The 7,519-nt window shown below is 48.0% G+C and overlaps 1 long non-coding RNA gene across 1 annotated transcript; it reads left to right on the forward strand.

Moving 5' to 3' along the window:
* Positions 1 to 2,509: 2,509 nt before the first annotated feature.
* Positions 2,510 to 6,455, forward strand: LOC125939762 (uncharacterized). Its single transcript, XR_007463132.1, has 2 exons — positions 2,510 to 2,572; positions 6,305 to 6,455. It is a non-coding gene; the product is annotated as an uncharacterized LOC125939762 (long non-coding RNA).
* The last annotated feature ends 1,064 nt before the right edge of the window (positions 6,456 to 7,519 follow it).

Raw genomic sequence — 7,519 nt, forward strand, 5'->3', positions numbered from 1 at the left:
ATCACCAAGGGTATGGTTGAAGCGCTCTGTCATGCCATTAGTTTGCGGATGGTATGCTGTACTTGTGCGGTGGACGATTCGGCATTAGTCGAGTAGTTCCTTCGAAGTACCGGAAAGAAAGGCGCGGCCTCTATCGTTCAGAAGTTCGAGAAGAGCACCATGGTGCAGAACGAAATGTCGTAACAGAAACGATGCAACGTCGTGGGTGGTGTTACACCGTGCAGTCGGCAGAGCGGCTGTTACAGCATAGCAGGCAAGTGATTCACTGCAGCAATAATCCAGCGGTTCCCTGCTGGAGTAGATGGTAGCGGTCTGTATATGGCCAACACGATCAAACGGTCGACTAGGGCAGGGAAGCCATTGTGACGGGTAGATCCGTCCGGGGGGTAATTTTCGGCGTTGGCACTGAGCACAGGAGCGAATGAACTTTCGCACGTAGTTATTCAGGGTGCGCCCATAAAATCGGAGTTGTAGTCGAGCGTACGTCTTGAAGAGGCCGGCATGCCTGCAGTGTGAGCTACTCTTCTTCATTACTATTTCATCAATGAAAACGATAGCAATTACGCCAAGGCTTGATGTGCACTCACGTATACTTTCTGCGAGGCCGTTGTGTTATTCCGATAATGGTACATGTGCGGCTCGCATTCGTAGAGTTGCAGGGTCTCCACTGATGGAGAAGTGGACGGAGTCGTGCCTGCCGCTGCTGGCATGAGCGTCGTACGCACGCATGTTATAAGCACAATACAATTCCCGCTGAGCAGCTATGTGTATGCTTTGGTCTGTGGAGCAAACGTGGAGCCTAAGGCTGTGAAATATTTCACTGGGCGCCGACTAATATCAGTAGCTGTCCGTCTGTTTATTCACGTGCACCATCGAGGTGCGACGCCTGTACCAGCATCTGGCAGTGCTCATCACGTCAGCACGGCAGATACGCCTGGTAACTTCTAGGCAGCTGTTCCTTCTGCCCAGCAGGAGTTGCATTGCGTGTTGCGTCGCACCAATATGTTGCCCCCACGTAAAGCTGAAACACTGTCCGAAAAGATCAAGCGCTACGCTAACCCTGGCTATCGCTATCTACGCTTCGCCCGTTTAGTGAAGCTGACAACTGATTTTAGAGCGCAGCTCTTAATGGACTGTTCCCGCGGCGAGCGGCGGCGTCGGCGTAACCGAGCGAACGAGCACAACAGCGAAAGATGAAAGAAAGACGCGAGCCGCGAACGGCGGAGACCAATGCAAGCGGCCCCTTCAGTGACGTCCGCGGGAAACTGGTTTCATGCGGACCCGCCCAACAGCTTGATGCGTGCTCGTATCTGCCATCAGCCGGACCACTAGTTTCGTACTATCGTATGCGGCGGTTAGGCTCGGCCTACCCGTCCCGACGTGAGAGCGGCCCGCAGCTCTGCCCTAGGACAGGGCTTCTCAGGACCTAGTGAATAAAGTTCTTTGTCTGTCTGTCTGTCTGCTGACATTAGCTTTCCTTCGCGCTTGTTTGGTTTGCATAGTTTGGTCTCGTCCGCGCTTTCTTATTTTCATGGTTTGCGATTGTTTTATAATCTAATTGTATGCGCGACGCGAACTGTGTAGTACTTTCGGGAAGCCAAGCGACACCACTATTAACTGGAGTCTTCGACGAGTCATGTGTAAAAGCCGAGGCGCTTGACCACAGACCGGAATATACGACGATGGCCGACTTTGCGACATGTCTCTCACGAATTCTTTGCCTCAGTATATCGCGAAATGAAAACATGTACAAAGTTGCGCTCAAACTTCGCATTAGGGACTATCGTAATCGTCGGTGATTTTTATAGTAAAATATAACGGGAATTGTGCACATGTGTTAATTATATCTTTCAAAACTTGAGGTATTACGCAAATTGATATATTGCACAGGACGACTAGAGGAAACGGAGACACCGCGCTACTAACAACTAATTGTTTATTGCGCGTGTTCACAGCGTATATTGTAGTGACGACTGGTTTTCATTCCCTGTTTTCTCCCGGTTGTACTATGGCACGTATGTAGTGGCCACGTGCAATAAACAATCAGTTATTAGGAGCGCATTGTCTTCAGCTTCTCTGTCGTCCATATGCGCTAGACCCCAAGTTGTATAGTACCAAATACTCCACCAGTTTGTTCTTTTGATTTGCTTTTTTCTTGCCCGCCTCTGCACACCAGCCATCAAGTCAAGGAGGGGGATGTTTACTTAGTTTATTCTACCAATGTTATGATTTTTGACTGCATGTTTAATAACAATTTTCCTTTTCGTTGTTACCTATTATGAGACAGAATGAACCTACCTTGTCGCCTAACTGCTTCGTGCACTGTTAGTGAACGACGATTTTGGTCAGTAAACGACGATTATCAGCAATGTATGTACGATTCATCCCCCAAAAATATTAAGGCTAGCACTGTGTTTAAACCATCGGAAAATTTGTGGGAGCTACTGAATTTTCTAATAGTTTGCCCATATTCTCTTCCCGTCTACACATACGTCCTTTGTACCAACAGGCTACGGCGCATCCATGCGACCCCTCCACTGCGACCGGGGAACAGAAAGCATAGTCGTTCAAGGTAAAGGTTTTGCTGATATCATTATTTAGATGCTTTATTTCAATGCTTCCTTTCCCAGAGAGTGCACACTTACTAGAGAGCCACCTTACTGTACCAGTGCAACACACTTATGATTAGGATCACATTGTGGCTTCTACTCATCGCAATTACCAAACTAGAGCACAATTACGTCACGGGCAGTTGTCAACAAAATTCGCGCATCTACTGACGTACTACAAGAAAGACGACTGTCGATAACCACTCCCTAAAGATATCACTACCACCTCTTTAAATGTTGTGGGCTCCGGTTACATGAGTATGGATCCTGGATTTGCTAGCACTGTGACCGCATCACAAGGGCGCCAGATTTTTTGTTTGCCACCATAACTAGCTGAACATTGCAATTTGCCCCACTACAAGTTGCGCACGGACGCCGTGATTCTAATGTTTTACTTATGTCCTCCCCTGTTACCGTGCCATGGGTGCTGTGGACTGAAGTTCGCTGCGTGTTGTGGTCTGAAGAAAATAGCTTCATACTTACAAAACTATTTACATGCTGCAGTTTCGCGGGCGTAAAGCTGGGTAAAGCTCTCGAGGCCCAGCGCGCCGAGACGCAGTCGAGAAAGGTTCGGCACGCCTTCTGACGTGGTCGCAGGGACCGGCCAATCGGAGTGTCACGCACTCCTCGCGCGGTAGTAGCATGGGACTCCCGATTCGTTGGCACTGGTTCGGACAACCCAGCGTCGGGGAGTGATCCCGTAACTGCAGTGAAGCTGACTCCCAGGAAGAAGCGCAATACCTCAAGGTTTTGCAGAGAAGCCGCACTCGCAGTCCGAGGCACAGTGGAAGCTTTGCGGGGAAAAACAGCCCGCAATGTACCAGCCGTCATCGGATGGGCCACCTGCCGCGCGCTAGTCATAAAGCGTCTGCGGGCCAGATCCTGCGCGCGGGCCATAGTTTGGATACTCCTGGGTTATAGGAACCGAATTCACTCTGCGAGTCAGAAATCGTGAACGATCTCGATTCACTCAGCGAAACGTTTGCTGCGCGAAAGGGTCGCTCGACGAGGCACCTGGGATTTTTGAACCACATTATCTCTGTCACTTCCAGAGCAATGGTTGCTTTACTCATTCATATGGCAAGTTTTATCAAACGAATTATTATACAACTGGAATGCACGTTCGTAAACTGTCATATATGTGTCATGCGCTACGAGTAATGCACAACGTTGAGCTGTTTGGTAATCTGGGTTGAACAAGTACCTTGAGCAGGAGACAGCATTCTTCGCGGTTCAAAATGGAGCTCCGTCACACAGTGAAAGCAAACCGACATCAAAGGCATGACTAGCATGAGGGCTAGATGGCACCGACATCGGTTCGCCGTTTCCCCAGGCCGTCTCCTTGTTAGCGTTTTGAACGAGTGGACAAATGAGTGCTATGTCCTCACAAACAATAATCTAGGGGGAACCGATGGATGATAGTCGGCAATGACTGTAAAGCTATGAAAATGTCGCTTGGAAATTTTAACTCCCTATTACGCTTACAAATTCGTAGTCGTGATACGGAAATTCCTTTCCACCGAAAGCAACACATGTACACCGTCATTATTTACACAGAGGCATCAAGTGTAGTGCGATGTGGTCTTCAATGTACCATGCGTCCCAGCTGTTCAACAACAAGAAATATTAAAAGTCAAAGTGCGAGTTTAAATTTTAAAACCGACGGTGTTCGATGGTTATCGTTCTGATAACCGAACACCGTGGACCCTAAATTCTTATCTGGTGCCGTGTCTTTTAAATATTTTGTTTTGTTTAACAGCTTGGTTAACGCTAGCCGGGACACCCAATAGATTAGCAATTTTTCTTCAATAAGCAGCGTACATTAGCAATCGAAGTACGGCTTGTTGGCGTCACCGTTTAAACACGTAGGTGTGTAAAGTGGAGTAATCCACACTATTTGTGAGGTGGAGAGAATAGAAGGCAACAGGAACGCAGCGGTACGGCTTAAGGTAGATGGGAGAGTTCCGTTAAATTTGCGTAGAGGAAAACGCTTACGCGGCTATAGGTACAGTCTCGTTCGCTGATTTGATATAATGCCACTCATATTAAGAAGATGGGAGAATAAACATGCTCTTCAACGACACAGATTAACTTGGAACAACTACAGGCGCCAATTAAATCTTGCCGCCGTTGCGCTGCGGCTATGACCTTCCCTTACTTGGGAGGTGGCAGCCGCATTTCGATGGGCGCGAAATGCAAGGATGCTCGTTTACTTAGATGGCGACATGCAACCGGATAAAAAAGCTGGAATGACGACGATGTCGTGACTCTGGCGCCATGACGACGGCAGTGTGATCACGGATGCATGATAGCGACTGTCTTGCGATCACGGCACAACAAGAGCGGCATAATGACGATTGAATGATGAGAGTATGATTACAACAGAATGACGAAGAAAGATTCATGCCGATGGAAGGGCGAAGGCGAAATGACGACGACGACATGACGACAATGGGATGACGTTAATGAAGTGTTGACGACGATAAACCGACATCAGGACGACAACGCAATGACGACGACGCTGTAACGACGATGGCCTTGTGACGACGGTATGACGAGAGCCTCGAAACTATACTATTCGAAACTATACTATTCCAATAGTATAGTTTCGCTCACCAGGAGAAAGAGTACGACTCGCGTAAGCCACGACTTGCTCTTCAGACGCGTGGTTCCGCTGCAGTAGGACGGCGCCTATTCCATGCCCACTTGCGTCAATGTGGAGGATAGTAGAGGCTGTGGGATCAAAGTGACGAAGTACTGGCCCTTATGTGAGACATCGCTTGAGGGTCTGAAAGGCGGCTTCGCATTCGTCCGTCCTTTTTTTTTAACTGGGACAACAGGAGACGACCAAGGGCTTGCTGAAGGCCTTTAACGTTCCGTGCGAGCCTGTCGTTGACTTGGTCTTCAATAACTTTCCGTTCAGCAGACGATACACGGTAAGGGCGGCGACGAATGACGCGGGATCCGTCGGTTTCGATGTGAGGAGTGGCAACGGTTGTTTATGAAGAGGAGCTGCGATAGTCGCCAAGCAAGAGGACGGGGATATCAACGCACGCTCCACGACTTGTGAGACGACGCCCGAGACAAAGGCAGAGCTCTTGTATTGTCACACAGCGCGAGACAGCCCACGAACACCAACCCGACAAAATGATGATGATAATGAGGATGGGTATATACACATGAAGAGGATGATGAACTGCACAGTTTATATATATATAGACAGATGGGTAGGCTCAAAATGGCTAAAGTAGGAAAATAATGCTAATCATATTTAGAAATAGGCGCCTGTTAGAATAATCTTCAAAACGCTGCGCGCTGCGCAGTTGCTACTGGGTATGTCAAGGGATGACAAACTGAAACTTTTTCGAAGTCTACGGGAATACGCTTGATTTTATCGCTTTTACGCTTGATCAGGTAATAAAATGTTTGGCATGTGTGCCTATTTTGGACCAGTAATATTTGCTTGCAGGTGCCTTGCCGTAACTGGGACCGTTATCTGAACTTAAACTTTGGGTTCAGTTTGCCGCAAACAAGCGCTTTTATCTTTCTCACTAAGATCCGCAGTGCATTCGTGCGCGGGCATCGTCTCCGACAGTGAATGACAATTATTCATTTTTCACACTGCTTTGCACTTGCACATAAATGTTTCATTGCATGCACGAAAATATACCCCAAATATCATACTTGTTTCGCAGGATCCAACAGAAAAAACTGAGATGGAGGAAGCCATCCCTTTGATTGTTCGCCTTGAAGCAATTACTTAGGGCTCTCAACAAACTGAGGCATTTCGCTACACTTCTCCGTCTACTGGAAACACAGTTCTGAATAAATACAAGTGAAATTGCAGATGACTTATTTACTGCAGTTTGTCTGGCGGCCTAATGCACTTCTTTCCGAAGCTGCAGTCTAGAGAATGTTGACTAGAGCACTGCACGGGCCGATTTTTGCGGCCCGGGCCCGGCCCGGGCCCGTTTTCACATTGGGCGGCCCGCCCGAGCCCGATCAAAACTTTTATGGCGAGATCCGGGCCCGGCCCGGGCCCGGAAATAATCTACGTTACCCGCCCGGCCCGGCCCGCCACCCCTTTACCTTAAGCCCGAGCCCGGCCCGAGCCCGACTCGAAACCGGCCCGAACCCGGCCCGAGACCAAAAAATACTTGCTTTTAAGAGTTGAGAAGCCCGAGATTAACTCGCAGAAAGCCGGAGCCCGGCCCGGGCCGGCCGAGTCAAAAAGCCCACGCCGTGCCCGAGCCCGGCCCGAGCCCGTGAAAAAACTCCTCTACCCGGCCCGGCCCGGGCTTTCGGGTAAGCCCGAGCACGTGCAGTGCTCTAATGTTGACGCATGTTTCCGTGTGTCCATATACGGTAAGCATGGTGCATCATTCCAATATACAGGGTGTTCATATTTAAGTATTACCATAGTCCCTTAATAGCCTTTCCTGGTCACGAAACTCCCGCCTCATTTTGATATAGAGCCATGCAGCGCCTGCCGCTATAATAATAATAATAATAATAATAATAATAATAATAATAATAATAATAATAATAATAATAATAATAATAATAATACTAATTTTATTTGCCATCATACATAATAGATGGGAGGACGGAGGGAAAAAAGCTGCTCACATGCAGCTTGACCAGCCCACAGCCCCTGATTTGTTTATTTTGGAAGAAGCAGCATATCAACTCATAAAAGTATACACAAAATTGGCACAGTAAGTGAAATGTAACAAACAGTGCAATGATTGTGTCTTGAACAAAAACAGATTATATTAACAATAAAAGCCACGGAAGCTAGGGGCGCCATGGTAAAAGAAAGGCCACCTAGCCGAGCGGTATTTTTTCTGCTCTGGTCGCGTTGCGGCCAAAAGCCCAGCTTCTGTTCGATTTTATTTACATTATATTTT

This window comes from Dermacentor silvarum, chromosome 8, assembly GCF_013339745.2.
Source record: "Dermacentor silvarum isolate Dsil-2018 chromosome 8, BIME_Dsil_1.4, whole genome shotgun sequence".
Taxonomy (NCBI): Eukaryota; Metazoa; Arthropoda; class Arachnida; order Ixodida; family Ixodidae; genus Dermacentor; species Dermacentor silvarum.